Below are 16718 nucleotides of genomic sequence, written 5' to 3'. Positions count from 1 at the left end.
ACCACCTCAAGATCCATTACTTACTCAAAAGTCCATTGTGACACATTCAGTCCCACAATCACAGGTTTCATGAATTAGGATGTGGACAACATGGAGACCCATTGTTCATCCTAGCACAGCTCTTACCTGCTTGTTATCTGATGTGTCCATCTAAATCTCTCTGGTATGCTACCCACCTACGTACATGATTGTCAGTCAGACAATCCCTCTATCTTCCCTCCTCTCTAGAATAAGGTTCGCAAGCTTGCATGCTTTGTCCAGCTTCACATGGAAGGCGATAGGGTTAGAAAAGGAGACACTAAGGCAGGGAGATAAATCCCTACTGAGGAGGGAAAATGGAGATGAGGTATGCCCATTGGTGCCAGAACCCTAGCAGGACCTGACTTGACCCATCCCCCTGCACACAGCCTCCTACCATGTCTCCCCTGGTGCCCACACCCTGTCCAGCTCCTGAGGCTCCCATGGTAGCTGAGTTTAGACAAAGGATATTTATCTAGGAGATCAGAGGGAGAAGTTCACACCCATAGGGAAAAGACCACAGGCCTCCATTCCATGATCTAGATTCAAGACGAATCACAGCAAGGCTGAGCTAAGGGCCTGTCTTGCTGTGTTTTGTGTTACTGTAACCGAATACCCAAGGCTGGGTAATTGATCTAGAAAAGAGGGTTTTTGGCTCATGATCTGGTGGCTGAAAAGTTTAAGTTTAGGCAGCTCAGTCAGATGAAGGCCTTATGCAGCTTCCCCTCATGGCAGAAAGCAAAAAGGGAGTGGCACATGCTGAGATTGCGTGGTGACAGAGGAAGCATGAGAGAGAGACTAAGGAAGCAAGACTCTGTTTTGGTCCCAATGTCTTGGAAACTTGTCCATTCCAGATACAGCAAAAACTCAAGCCTGTGAGGTGGAAGGGGGCACTAATCTCTTCATAAAGGATCTGTCCCCATGATCTAAATATCTCCCACTAGGACCCACCTCCCAACACTACGGTGTTGGGGATGAAGATTTCAGGAGGAATTTGGTTAGGAACACACCACATCCCAGCCATAGCGAGGCTGCACTGAGCTGAGCAGGAAAGCCTCAAAGGCCTGGTCTGGCATGAGGGCCTTGTAAACTCAGCTCTCCACTGTCCCAGTGAGGTGTAGAAAGAGACCCCAGCCTAGCAACGTCACCAGGCACCTGTCAACCTCCCTCACATATGGAACCTGCAGGCTTCTCAGGAAGCTCGTGGAGTGGGCAGCTATCCAGTCAGGAATGGGAGGAGCCCAGGCAGGCAAATGGGTCTGGCTGGTGGAAGAGGCTGTCAGACCCCAAGCAGCTCCTTCCCAACAGCACGACTTCTTGGTCGTCTTCTGCCTCTCTGGCTGGCCACCATGACAGGGCAGGGGCATCCTCAACCCTGTCCACACTTGGTGACTGTCTGGGTGCTGGCACTGCTGACCCTGGGCCCTGTTCCAGCACCCAGGCCCCATGTACTACCCCTGGGCTAGTGTCACTGATTGTCCCAGCCTCTCTCAATGCAGACCGTGCTTCTCTTCCTAAATCTGAACCCAGGTGTTCCTCCCACCTATTGCCCATTCCTAGCCCAGGACCTTGGATGCCATACAGAGAACTTCCTCTGCCTGAGGTCCGAAAGCTCATTATGTGACCCTGAAAGGGCTTCTCTTCTAGTTTGTGCCTGCAACTAGGACCTCCCTCCAAGTCCCCTGAGTTCCCAGGTCATTGGATTAATTCAGCCCTGCTCTGAGAACAGGCAGGAAAGGGGAGGGCTGGAAAGTCAGTGATCAGTCAGGAGTGGAGGGAGATGGAAAAACTGGGAGAGAAGAGTGACCCAGGAACATCATGGACAGTATGGCCAGCCAGTCCCCTGGCATCAGGAGATTTACAAGGGCTCATGTTGGCCATGCTCAAAGACAACAGGTAGTGGGCACTCACTCCCATTACTATGCCTACTACCTGGTTGAAAAGAGGAAGAGGAAGTGAATCATATAAGTGAAAGTCTTATTGCAAATGGAGAGGTGGAGACTTCAGAATGATCAAAGAGTGCACAAGGAGGGGGAATCTGAATATCTCTATGTAAAATAATGATGTTGAACTTTTACATACACCATATACAGAGTAAAAAAAATGGATAGAAGGGTTGAAAGATAGCCCACAGAATGGCAGAATATATTCACAAATCAAATGAGAACGTATAAAGGACTCCAACACACAACAACCGAAGGGGGCCAGCCCCTCCACACCTGTGGGTGTTCCTCGTCAGGTGGGAAAAGAGACTGAGAAAAGAAGTAAGACACAGAGACAAAGTATAGAGAAAACAGTGGGCCCAGGGGACCAGGGCTCAGCATACAGAGGACCCGTGCCAGCACTGGTCTCTGAGTTCCCTCAGTATTATTGATCACTATCTCTACCATCTCGGTGAGGGGGATGTGGCAGGACTATAGGGCAATGGTGGGGAGAGGGTCAGCAGGAAAACATGTGAGCAAAAGACTGCGTCATAAATAAGTTTAAGGAAAGGTGCTGTGCCTTGATGTGCACGTACACAAACATCTTGGTGCAGTAAAGAGCAGTGTTGCCACCAGCATGTCTCACCTCCAGCCCTAAGGTGGTTTTCTCCTATCTCAGTAAATAGAACATACAATCGGGTTTTACGCTGAGACATTCCATTCCCAGGGAGGAGCAGGAGACAGATGCCTTCCTCTTATCTCAACTGCGAAGAGGCCTTCCTCTTTCACTAATCCTCCTCAGCACAGACCCTTTACGGGTGTCGGGCTCGGGGGATGGCCATATCTTTCCCTTCCCACAAGGCCGTGTCTCAGGCTATCACATGGGGAGAAACCTTGGACAATACCTGGCTTTCCTGGGCAGAGGTCCCTGCAGCCTTCCGCAGTGTATTGTGTCCCTGGGTACTCGAGATTAGAGAACGGTGATGACTTTTACCAAGCTTACTGCCTTCAAACACCTTTTTAACAAAGCATGTCCTGCACAGCCCTAAATCCATTAAACCTTGAGTCAACACAGCATATGTCTCTGCAAGCACAGGGTTGGGGCTAGGGTTACAGATTAAGAGCATCTCAAGGCAGAAGAATTTCTCTTAGCACAGAACAAAATGGAGTTTCTTATGTCTACTTCTTTCTACATAGACACAGTAACAGTCTGATCTCTCTTTTCCCCACAATAACAAAATACTACAGTCCCATTCAAAAATTCAAAGGACTTCAATAGAAACTTCTGCAAAGAAGATATGCAAGCGATCCATAAGCACACCTGGAAAGATGCTCAACTTCATTAGTCATTGGGGAAATGCAAATGAAAACCACAGTGAGATACCACTTCATATCCTTTAGAAAGGTAATAATTATTTTTAACGGAAAATGTGAAGTGCTGAGCAGAATATGGAGAAATTGAAACTCTTATGAATTGCTGGTGAGTGTAAATTGGCATGGCCAATTTGCAAAACCAATTTGTGATTCACCAGAAAAATAAAATCACAATTTCCCTGGGACCCAGCAATTCTACTATTGGATGTATACCCAATGGATTTGAAAGCAGGGATTTGAAAAGATCCTTGTAAACCAATGTTCACAGCAACATTATTCACAGTAGTTATGAGGTTGAAGAGCCCAAGTGTCCATCAACAGAAGAATGGCTTCACAAAATGTGGTATACAGACAATGAAATATCGTTCAGTTGTAGACAGAATGAAGTTCTGATACACACTACAGCAGGAATGATAGTGATAACAGCATGCTAAGTAAAAATTGACAGATATCAAAGGAAAAATATCATATGATTCCACTCCTTAGCTGTAGATTAAGCAAATTCATAGATTAGATAAAGTAGTAGAGAATAATAAGGACTGGGAGAAGGCAGAGTTATCATTTAATGATTACAGAGTTTCTTTAGAGTGATGAAAACCTTTTGGAAATAGGTAGTGATGATAGTTGTAAAACACTATAGGATCTGCTGCCAAGATGGCCAAATAGGAACAGCTCTGGTCTGCAGCTCCCAGCAAGACCAACACAGAAGGTGGGTGATTTCTGCATTTCCAGTTGAAGTAGACTGTTCATCTCTTTGGAACTGGTTAGGCAGTCAGTGCAGGCCACAGAGGGCAAGCAGAAGCAGGGTGGGGCATAGCCTCACCAAGGAAATGCAAGGAGTGGGGGGCCTCCCTTTCCCAACCAAGGGAAGCCATGAGAGACTGTGCTATCCAGCCCAAATGCTACACTTTTCCCACGGTTTTGCAATCTGCAGACCAGGAGATTCCCTCATGTGCCTACACCACCTGGGCCCTGGGTTTCAAGCACAAAACTGTGCAGCTGTTCAGGCAGCCACTACACTAACTGCAGAAGTTTTTTTTTTTTTTTTTTTTCATACCCTCGTGGTGCCTGGAACCCCAGCGAGACAGAATCTTTCACTCCCCTGGAAAGGGGCTGAAGCCAGGGAACTAAGTGGTCTCACTCAGTGGGTTCCATTCCCACAAGGCCCAGCAAGCTAAGAACCACTGGCTTGAAATTTTCACTGATAGCACAGCAGTCTGAAGTCAACCTGTGACGATTGAGCTTGGTGGGGGGAGGGGCGTCTGCCATTACTGAGGCTTGAGTAGGCAGTTTTCCCCTGACAGTGCTTAAAAAGGCCTGAAAGTTCAGACTGGGAAAACTCAACACAGTGAGACAAAGCGACTGTGGCCAGTCTACCTCTCTGGAGTCCTTCTCACTGGGCAGGGCATCTCTGAAAGAAAGGCAGCAACCCCAGCCAGGGGCTTATAGATAAAATTCCCGTCTCACTGTGGGCATAGCTTCAGCGGACTTAAACATTCCTGCCTGCTGGCTCTGAAGACAGCAGTGGATCCTGACAAGGAGGGTTCTGCCAACACAGTGCTTGAGCTCTGCTAAGGGACAGACTGCCTCCTCAAGTGGGTCCCTGATCCCCATGCCTCCTGACTGCCAGTAGACCTCCCAACAGGGGTTGACTGACACCTCATACAGGAGAGCTCCGACTGGCCCTCATCAGAAGCGCCTTTAATGTTCCTATTTCTACTAACGTTCTGTTATGGTGGTATAATTATTCTATAAACCAGTATAAGCTTTTTCATCCATACTTCTCACTTCCCTCTGAGCCCTCATGAGAAGCATTTGAATGTCCATATATCTACTAATACTGTGTTTAAGGCAGTCTATGCTTTTCCTATCATGCACTTCAAAATCTTCCAATCTCTACGTATTCTTCAATTCCAAAGCCAATTCTACATTTGTGAGTATTTAGAACAGCACACCTCACCTCTACTACCAAAATCCTAGGGCTTCTGTAACAAATTAACACAAATGTGGTGATTTAAAATGACAGAGCCAGTTGCGATGGCATGAGCCTGTAGTCCCAGCTACTCTAACAGCAGAAATGGAAGGATTGTTTGAGCCCAGAACTTTGAGACTAGCCTCAGCAACTTAAAGAAGACCCTGTCTTAAAAAAAAAAAAAAAAAAAAAAAAAATGAAGAGAGAAAGAAAGAAGGAAAGAAAGAAAGAAAGAAAGAAAGAAAGAAAGAAAGAAAGAAAGAAAGAAAGAAAGAAAGAAAAAAAGAAAGAGGAAAAAAACAGCAGAAATTTATTCTGTCACTGTTCTGGAGACCTGAAATCCAAAACACTAGCCTGGCTTAAATCAAAGTTTCAGTGGGGCTGTGTTCCCTGCAGAGCTCTAGAGGAGAATCCATTCCCTACCTCCCCCAGCTGCTGCTGGCTGCCAGCATTCCGTGGGTTATGACTGCATACCTCCAATCTTCAAGACCAGCATCTTCAAATCTCTCTCTACTCCATCTTTGCATAGCCTTCCCTGTGTGTGTCATATCTCCTTCCACATTTAGTGCTCACCTTGATAATCCAGTATAATCTCCCCGTATTGATTCTTAACATCATCACCTCTGCTAAGACTCTTCCAAAAAAATATATCATTTACAGGTTCTATAGATTAGAATTTGATGCCTTTCAAGGTCATTATCCAGCATATTAAAGTCTTCCTACTGATCCTTGAAGATGGCCCTCCCCCACCAAAATGTGTTTGCCTCATCCCGACTTTCCAAAAGCCTCAACCCATTACAGCATCAGCTCAAGTGTAAAATCTTGTCCAACTACCATTAGCTTAAAACTAGCTTAAAATTCATTTTTATGTATGTAGTGGAATAGTTCATGATGTAATGAAGATTGAAATGTGACATACATAGGGCTAAGATTAGTGGTAGTAAAGTCTTTGATAGGAAATGAATGCATTGGCCATAATGAAATACTGGATATGAAGCTCATACTCATAGAAATAAAATAGTAAGCAGTAAAGTCTTAATAATAAAAGTTATTGTGTAAATTTCTGGAATATGGCTCCTAAAAATAAAATTAATGTAGGAGTATTTATCATGGTGATATTTAGCATACTCGGCAAATAATAGTCAAATGATCCTGCTGCGTATTTAACATTAAAGCCTGACACAAGTTATCATTCTCCTTCAGTCAGGATGAATGAAGCACTCCAGTTCCTCCCTCCCTCCCTCCCTCCCTCCCTCCCTCCCTTCCTTCCTTCCTTCCTTCCTTCCTTCCTTCCTTCCTTCCTTCCTTCCTTCCTTTCTCTCTTTCTTTCTTTCTTTCTTTTTTTTTTTTTTTTAGAGTTTCACTTTTGCTGTCCAGGCTGGAGTGCAGTGGCACGATCTCAGCTCACTGCAACCTCCACCTTCCAGGTTCAAGTGATTCTCCTACCTCGGCCTCTTGAATAGCTGGGATTACAGGCGCATACCACCAAGCCCAGGTAACTTTTGTATTTTTAGTAGAGACAGGGTCTCAACATGTTGGCCAAGCTGGTCTTGAACTCCCAACCTCAAGTGATCCACCCACCTCGGCCTCCCAAAGTGCTGGGGTTACAGGTGTGAGCCACTGTGCCCAGCCCCAGGTTTTTGTTGTTGTTGTTTTGTTTGTTTGTTTGTTTTTGTTTGAGACAGAGTCTCAATCTGTCTCCTAGGCTGGAGTGCAGTGGCATGATCTCGGCTTGCTGCAACCTCCACTTCCTGGGTTCAAGCGATTCTCCTGCCTCGGCCTCCTTAGTAGCTGGGATTACAAGCACGTGTCACCACGCCCAGCTAATTTTTTGTATTTTTAGTAGAGATGGGTTTCACCGTGTTAGCCAGGATGGTCTCAATCTCCTGACCTCGCGATCCATCCATCTCAACCTCAAAAAGTGCTGAGATTACAGGCGTGAGTCATCGTGCCCGGTCCAGCTGTTTCTTGTAAACCTTAATCTTTTTCAATTTAAAGTTTAAATTCTGTGATGGTAAGTGGCCGTGATGGAAAAATTAATCATAAATACTCTTGGTTAATTATAAGGGTAGAGAGTGTAAATGATCCACTTATTCATATAACTGATAGTAAAGTAATTGCTAAACTTACTTCAAATGAAATTGTGCTGCTGCTTCTATATGTATACTTAAGAAGGCATGTTTTGAACTTGAAGTTCATCCTGATCTTAGCGTGGAGTATAAAGCTAGGCTTGAAACTGATAAAATAAATAATGTCCCCAAGTTTAAAATAATTCATGGATATGGCATAGATAAGAGAATTCATATTTTTAATGTTAAGGTAAGAGATTGAATTGATGCAAAGATAAATATTAATATAGAGGAAGCTATCTATCATAATTCTTTTTATTCTAAAAAGAAGTGTTCTCTTTTTAATAAGCATATATAAGATATAATTTTATGAGGATATTAAAGTTCTTGGGCAATCACTAAATATGTTACAGACCTCATCTACCTGGTTGAGTTTTTCTTTCTTTCTTTCTTTCTTTTTTTTGCATCTGCTGTTTTTCAGGTGCCTTTCTCTCTTTCTTTCTTTCTTTCTTTCTTTCTTTCTTTCTTTCTTTCTTTCTTTCTTTCTTTCTTTCTTTCTCTTTCTTCTTTCGATCTTCTTTTCTTTCTTTCATTTCAATAACAGATTTTGGGGAACAGATGGTGTTTGGTCTGTTTAGTGGCGGTTTCTGAGATTTTGGCACACCCATCACCAAGCAGTGTACACTGTACCCAGTGTGTAGTCCTTTATCCCTCACCCCACTCCTACATTTCCCCCTGAGTCCCCAGAGTTCATTGTATTGTTCTTATGCCTTTAATCACCATTAAAGAACTTACCCATATAACCAACCACCACCTGTTCCCCAAAAACAATTGAAATAATTTTTTAAATGCACAAAATTAATTTCTCTTCTATACACAAACAGCATTCAAGCTTAGAATCAAACCATGAACTCAATCCTAGAGGGAAGGCAAAGCAAGATTGCTGAATAGAACCCTCCAGTGATCATCTGCCCCATAGGAACACCACATTGAACAACTATTCATACAAGAAAGAAAAATTAGGTGAATGATTACAGTACTTCATTTTAACACCATATCACAGAAAGAGGCACTGAAGCAGGTTGGAAAGACTGTCTTGCATTGTCTACATTACCCACCCACCCCCATCCCCTGGTGGTGCTGTGGCACAGAGACAGTCTATGTTCTTGGGAGAAGGAGAGCAAAGCCACTGTGGGGCTCTGCCTTGGAACTCAGTTCTGACCTGTCACAGTGGAAGGCAACACAGGGCAGAAGTCAGCTGGCACCCATGGAGGGAGCATTTAGATTAGCCCTAGTCAGAAGGAAATCACCCATCTCAATAGTCAGAAAATGAGTTCCAGCTAATCCCACCATCATGGGCTAAAGTCCTCTAGGGCCCTAAAGAAATTTGAAAGGTAGTCTAGGCCACAAACACTGCAATTCCTGGGGAAGTCCTCATGCTGTGCTGGGCTCAGAGCCCAGCATGTGCATGTGACCTAGTGAGATACCAGATGGGGTGGCCAATGGAGTGTTTGCATCACTCATCCCCCAATTCCAGGCAGTGTAGCTTGCAGATCCAGAAGGAGAGAGAAAAATAAAGTGGACTTTGTCATGCAATTGGATATCAGTTCTACCACAGTAAAATAAAGCACCAAGCAGAGTTTTGAAGCACTCATTCCAGGTCATAGCTATGCAAAGATGGAGTAGAGAGAGATTTGAAGATGCTGGTCTTGAAGATTGGAGGTATGCAGTCATAACCCACGGAATGCTGGCAGCCAGCAGCAGCTGGGGGAGGTAGGGAATGGATTCTCCTCTAGAGCTCTGCAGGGAACACAGCCCCACTGAAACTTTGATTTAAGCCAGGCTAGTGTTTTGGATTTCAGGTCTCCAGAACAGTGACAGAATAAATTTCTGCTGTTTTTTTCCTCTTTCTTTTTTTCTTTCTTTCTTTCTTTCTTTCTTTCTTTCTTTCTTTCTTTCTTTCTTTCTTTCTTTCTTTCTTTCTTTCTTTCTTTCTTTCTTTCTTTCTTTCTTTCTTCCTTTCCTTCTTTCTTTCTTTCTAGACCCACCTTGGGCCAGAAGGGAACTTGCCGCACTGAAGGGAAAGATGCAGTCCTGGTAGAAATAAACACCTGCTGACTAAAAAGCCCTTGGCCTGGAATAAAGAACAGCAGTAGCCAAGAGATAGTCACCACAGGGTACTGTGCTGGCTTCAGGTCTGACCCAGCACAGTCCCAGCAGTGGTGGCCATGGAAGTGCTTGCATCAACCTTTCCCCAACTCCGAGTAGCTCAAAACAGATAGACTCTGTTTGTTTGGGGAAAGTAAGGGAAGAAAACCAGAGATTCTGCCTGGCAATCTAGGGAATTCACCTGGATCTTATGCAAGACCACCAAGGCAGTACCTCTAGAGTCTTCAAGAGCCAAAGCATTACTGAGTTTGGGATGCCCCCTAAAGCAGATATAGCTGCAGTGACCAAAGGCTTAGATGACAACACCCAAGTCCCTTCAAATACCTGGAAAGTCTTCTCAAGAAGGATGGGTAGAAACAAGCCCAGACTGTGGTGACTACAATAAATACCTAACTCTTCAATGCCCAAACACTGATAAAGATCCGCAAGCATCAAGACCACCCACAAAAACATGACCTCACCAAACAAACTAAATAAGGTGCCAGTGACCAGTCCTGGATAGAGATATCTAAACTTTCAGACAGATAATTCGAAGTAGCTGTTTTTAAAAAGCTCAATGAAATTGAAGATAACACAAAGAAGGAATTCAGAATCCCATTAGATAACTTTAACAAAGAGATTAAAATAATTTAAAAGAATCAAGCAGAAATTCTGGAGCTAAAAAACTGCAATTGACAGACTGAGGAATGCATCTGAGTCTTTTAACAGTAGAATTGATCAAGCAGAAGAAATGATTAGTGAGCACAGGGTATTTGGAGATACATAGTCAGAGGAGACAAAAAAAAAAAAAAAAAAGAATAAAGCACGCCTGCAAGATCTAGAAAATAGCCTCGAATCAGAAAAGCTAAGAGTTCTTGGCCTTAAAAAGAAGGTATAGAGATTGAGGTATAAAGTTTATTCAAAATGATAATGACAGAGAACTTCCCAAACCTAGAAAATAATACCAATATTCAACTAGAAGAAGGTTGTAGAACACCAAACAGATTTAACACAAATAAGACTGCCCCAAGACATTTAATAATAAAACTCCCAAATGTCAAGGATAAAAAAAAGGATCCAAAAAGCAGCAAGAGAAAAAGATATATATAATATACATTGGAGCTTCAATATATCTGGCATGAGTCTTCTCAGTGGAAACATTACAGGCCAGAAGACAGTGGCATGATGTATTCCAAGCCCTAGAGGAAAATACTATTTTATCCTAGAATCTATATCCAGTGAAAATATCATTGATACATGAAGGAGAAATAAAGACTTTCCCAGAAAAACAAAAGCTAAGGGATTTCATCAACACCAGACCCAGCACCACGAAATGCTAAAGACAGTTCTTCAACTAGAAAGAAAATAAGCTAATAGTTGCTTAATTATTAAATAATTGTTTAAGTGAATAAGCAATAAGAAATCATCTGAAGGTACAAAACTCACGGGTAAAAGTAAGTACACAGAAAAACACAGAATATTGTAACACTGTAATTGTAGTGTATAAACTATTCACATCTTGAGTAGAAAGACTAAAAGTGAAACAATAAAAAATAATAACCACAACAATTTTTCAAGATCTGGAACAAGACAAGGATGCCCACTTTTACCACGGTTATCCAATATAGTACTGGAAGTCCTAGATAGAACAATCAGACAAGACAAAGAAATAAAGGGCATCCAAACTGCAAAGAAAGAAGTCAAATTATCCTTGTTTGCAGATAATATGCACTTACATTTGGAAAAACCTAAAGACTCCACCAAGAAACTATTAGAACTGATAAACAGATTCAGTAAAGTTGTGGAATACAAAATCAACATATGAAAAAAAAAAGAGTAGCATTTCTATATGCCAACAGTGAACAATCTGAAAAAGAAATCAAGAATGTAACCCCATTTGCAGCAGTTCCAAATAAAGTAAAATGCCTAGGAATTAACTTACAAAGAAGGGAAAAATCTCTACAATGAAACTTATAAAATATAGATAGAAGAAATTGAGGAGAACACAACAAAATGGAAAGATACTCCATATTCATGGATTGGAAGAATCAATATTGTTAAACTGTTCATACTACTCAAAGCAATCTACAGATGCAGTGCAATCAGTATCAAAATACCAATGATATTCTTCACAGAAATAGAAAAACAATCCTAAAATTTATATGAAACCACAGAAAATGCAGAATAGCCAAAGTTATCCTAAGAAAAAAAGAATAAAACTGGAGAATCACATTACTTGACTTCAGATTATACTACAGAGTGATAATTACCAAAGCAGCATGGTTCTGGCACAAAAAAAAAAAGAGAGACACAGAGGCCAATAGAACAGCATAGAGAACCCAGAAATAAATCCCTACTTCTACAGTGAACTCATTTTTTTGACAAAGATGCCAAGAACATACACTGAGGGAAAAGACAGTCTCTTCAATAAATGGTTCTGAGAAAACTGAATATCCATATGCAGAAGAGGGAAACTAGACTCCTATCTTTCCCATATATAAAAATCAAATCAAAATGGATTAAAGACTTAAATCTAAGACTTTAAATTGTGAAACTACTAAAAACGAACATTGAGGAAGTATGCTAGGACATTGGTTTGAACAAAAGTATCTTGAGTAATAGCCCACAAGCACAGGCAACCAAAGCAAAAGTGGACAAATAGGATCACATCCAGTTTAAAAGCTTCTCTACAGCAAAGAAAACAATCAACAAAGTGAATAAACAAACCACAGAATGGGAGAAAATATTTGCAACTATCCATCTGACAAGGGATTAATAACCATAATATATAAGGAGTCCAAACAACTCAATGGGAAAAAAACCTAAATATCCAATTTAAAAATAAGCAAAAGATCTAACTAGATATTTCTCAGAAGAAAACATACAAAACCTAACAGGCATATGAAAGGTTGCTCAACATCATTAAACATCAGGCAAATGCAAATCAAAACTATGATGAGGTATCATCTTGCCCTAGTTAAAAATGGCTTTTATCCAAGACAAGCAATAATGAATGCTGGTGAGAATGTGAAGAAAAATGAACCCTCATATACTGTTGGTGGGGATGTAAATTAGCACAACCACTATGAAGAACAGTATGGAGATTCCTCAAAAAACTAAAAATATAGCTGCCATTTGATATAATCCCACTGGTAGGTATATAATTAAAAGAAAGGAAATCAGTATATCAAAGAGATATCTGCACTCCCATGTTTATTGCAGCACTATTCACACTCACTAAGATTTGGAAATAACCTAAGGGTCCATCAAGAGTTGAATGAATAAAGAAAATGTGGTACATATACACAATAGAGTACTATTCAGCCATGAAATAAATGAGATCCTGTGATTTGCAACAACATGAATGGAACTGGAGGACATTATGTTAAGTGAAATAAGTCAGATACAGAAAGACAAACTTTGTATGTTCTTATTCATTTGTGAGAGCCAAAAATTAAAACAATTGAACTTATACAGATAAAGAGTAGAATGATAGCTACCAGAGGCTTGGACGGAAAAGTTGGGGTGGTTAATGGGTACAAAAATATAGTTAGATAGAATGACTAAATCTAGTATTAAAATGCACAACAGGGTGACTAGTGTCAACAATAATGTACTGTACATTTTAAAATAACCAAAAGATTATAATTGGAATATTCATAACACAAAGAAATGATAAATGCTTGAGGTGATACCCTGAAGTCATATTACACATTGTATCAAAATATTTCATGCACCCCATAAATATATATACCTATATTCTACTTATAAAAATCAAAAATCAAAATATAATTTAAAAATAACTCAATCACTCTTAGAATCTTCACAAGAAAAATAAAATTCCTAGGAATATATTTAACCAAGGAAGTGAAAGATCTCTGCCAGGAGAACTACAAAACATAGATAAAAGAAATCATGGATGACACAAACAAATGAAAAAACTTTCCATGTTCATGGATAGGAGGAACCAGTATTGTTAAAATAACTATACTACCCAAAGCAATATACAGATTCATCATGATTCCTATCAGATTACCAAGTCATTTTTCACAGAATTAGAAAAAACAATTTTCAAATTCATATGGAATGAAAAAGAGCCTGAATAGCCAAAGCAATTCTAAGCAAAAAGAACAAAGCCAGAAACAATATATTACCCAACTTCAAACTATACTACAAGGCCATAATAACAAAAACAGCATGGTACTGGAACAAAAATGTATAGGTCACTGGAACAGCATAGAGAACCCAGGAATAAAGCCACACACCTATAACCAACCAATTTTTCACAAAGTCAACAAAAATAAACAATGGGGAAAGGACACCTTATTTAATAAATGGTGCGAAGAAAACTGCCTATCCATATGCAGAATAATTAAAATGGAATCTTACCTCCAACCATAGGAAAAAAATAACTCGAAATGGATAAAAGACTTACATGTAAAGGCCTGAAACTACAAAAGTTCTAGGAAAAAACCTAGGAGAACTCTTCTGGCCTAGGCAAAGAATGTATGACTAAACTCGAAAGCAAATGCAACCAAAACAAAATTAGACAAATGGGACTTAATTAAACTACAGACCTTTTGCACAGCAAAAAGAAGTAATCAACAGAGTAAACAGACAACCTACAGAATAGGAGAAAATATGTGCAAACTATGCATGCAGGAAAGGACTGATATCTAGAATCTATAAGGAATTTAAATAACACACACATACAACCTCATTAAAAGGTGGGCAAAGGACATAAACAGACACTTCTCAAAAGAAGACGTATATGCAGACAACAAATGTGTGAAAAGATGTGTAGAGGGGCGGAGCAAGAAGGCCGAATAGGAACAGCTCTAGTCTCCAACGCCCGGCGCGAGCGACACAGAAGACCGGTGATTTCTGCATTTTCAACTGAGGTACTGGGGTCATCTCACTGGAGAGTGCCGGACAATCGGTGCTGGTCAGCTGCTGCAGCCCGACCAGCGAGAGCTGAAGCAGGGCGAGGCATTGCCTCACCTGGGAAGCGCAAGGGGGAAGGGAATCCCTTTTCCTAGCCAGGGGAACTGAGACACACAACACCTGGAAAATCGGGTAATTCCCACCCCAATACTGCACTTTAAGCAAACGGGCACACCAGGAGATTATACCCACACCTGGCCGGGAGGGTCCCACGGCCACGGAGCCTCCCTCATTGCTAGCACAGCAGTCTGCGATCTAACCACAAGGCAGCAGCGAGGCTGGGGGAGGGGCGCCCGCTATTGCTGAGGCTTAAGTAGGTAAACAAAGCCGCTGGGAAGCTGGAACTGGGTGGAGCTCACAGCAGCTCAAGGAAACCTGCCTGTCTCTGTAGACTCCACCTCTGGGGACAGAGCACAGATAAACAACAACAGGGGAAGGAGCAGAGGCCTGTGCAGACGCGAACGACTCTGTCTGACAGCTTTGAAGAGAGCAGTGGATCTCCCAACAGGGAGGTTGAGATCTGAGAACGGACAGACTGCCTGCTCAAGTGGGTCCCTGACCCCTGAGTAGCCTAACTGGGAGACATCCCCCACTAGGGGCAGTCTGACACCCCACACCTCACAGGGTGGAGTACACCCCTGAGAGGAAGCTTCGAAAGTAAGAATCAGACAGGTACGCTCGCTGTTCAGCAATTTTCTATCTTCTGCAACCTCTGCTGCTGATACCCAGGCAAACAGGGTCTGGAGTGGACCTCAAGCAATCTCCAACAGACCTACAGCGGAGGGTCCTGACTATTAGAAGGAAAACTATCAAACAGGAAGAACACCTATACCAAAACCCCATCAGTACGTCACCATCATCAAAGACCAGAGGCAGATAAAACCACAAAGATGGGGAAGAAGCAGGGCAGAAAAGCTGGAAATTCAAAAAATAAGAGCGCATCTCCCCCTGCAAAGGAGCGCAGCTCATCACCAGCAACGGATCAAAGCTGGTCAGAGAGTGACTTTGACGAGATGAGAGAAGAAGGCTTCAGTCCATCAAACTTCTCAGAGCTAAAGGAGGAATTACGTACCCAGCACAAAGAAACTAAAAATCTTGAAAAAAGAGTGGAAGAATTGATAGCTAGAAAAATTAATGCAGAGAAGGTCATAAATGAAATGACAGAGATGAAAACCATGACACGAGAAATACGTGACAAATCCACAAGCTTCAGTAACCGACTCGATCAACTGGAAGAAAGAGTATCAGCGATTGAGGATCAAATGAATGAAATGAAGTGAGAAGAGAAACCAAAAGAAAAAAGAAGAAAAAGAAATGACCAAAGCCTGCAAGAAGTATGGGGTTATGTAAAAAGACCAAATCTATGTCTGATTGGGGTGCCTGAAAGTGAGGGGAAAATGGAACCAAGTTGGAAAACACTCTTCAGGATATCATCCAGGAGAACTTCCCCAACCTAGTAGGGCAGGCCAATATTCAAATTCAGGAAATACAGAGAACACCACAAAGATACTCCTCGAGAAGAGCAACTCCAAGACACATAATTGCCGGATTCACCAAAGTTGAAATGAAGGAAAAAATCTTAAGGGCAGCCAGAGAGAAAGGTCGGGTTACCCACAAAGGGAAGCCCATCAGACTAACAGCAGACCTCTCAGTACAAACTCTACAAGCCAGAAGAGAGTGGGGGCCAATATTCAACATTCTTAAGGAAAAGAATTTTAAACCCAGAATTTCATATCCACCCAAACTAAGTTTCATAAGTGAAGGAGAAATAAAATCCTTTACAGATAAGCAAATGCTTAGAGATTTTCTCACCACCAGGCCTGCCTTACAAGAGACCCTGAAGGAAGCCCTAAACATGGAAAGGAACAACCAGTACCAGCCATTGCAAAAACATGCCAAAATGTAAAGACAATCGAAGCTAGGAAGAAACTGCATCAACTAACGAGCAAAATAACCAGTTAATATCATAATGGCAGGATCAAGTTCACACATAACAATATTAACCTTAAATGTTAATGGACTAAATGCTCCAATTAAAAGACACAGACTGGCAAACTGGATAAAGAGTCAAGACCCATCAGTCTGCTGTATTCAGGAGACCCATCTCACAAGCAGAGACATATATAGGCTCAAAATAAAGGGATGGAGGAAGATCTACCAAGCAAATGGAGAACAAAAAAAAGCAGGGGTTGCAATGCTAGTCTCTGATAAAATAGACTTTAAATCATCAAAGATCAAAAAAGACAAAGAAGGCCATTACATAATGGTAAA

The sequence above is a fragment of the Rhinopithecus roxellana genome, chromosome 12 (assembly GCF_007565055.1).
Source record: "Rhinopithecus roxellana isolate Shanxi Qingling chromosome 12, ASM756505v1, whole genome shotgun sequence".
Classification (NCBI taxonomy): domain Eukaryota; kingdom Metazoa; phylum Chordata; class Mammalia; order Primates; family Cercopithecidae; genus Rhinopithecus; species Rhinopithecus roxellana.
The sequence above is the reverse complement of the archived record's forward strand: the minus strand, read 5'-3'. Positions refer to the sequence as shown.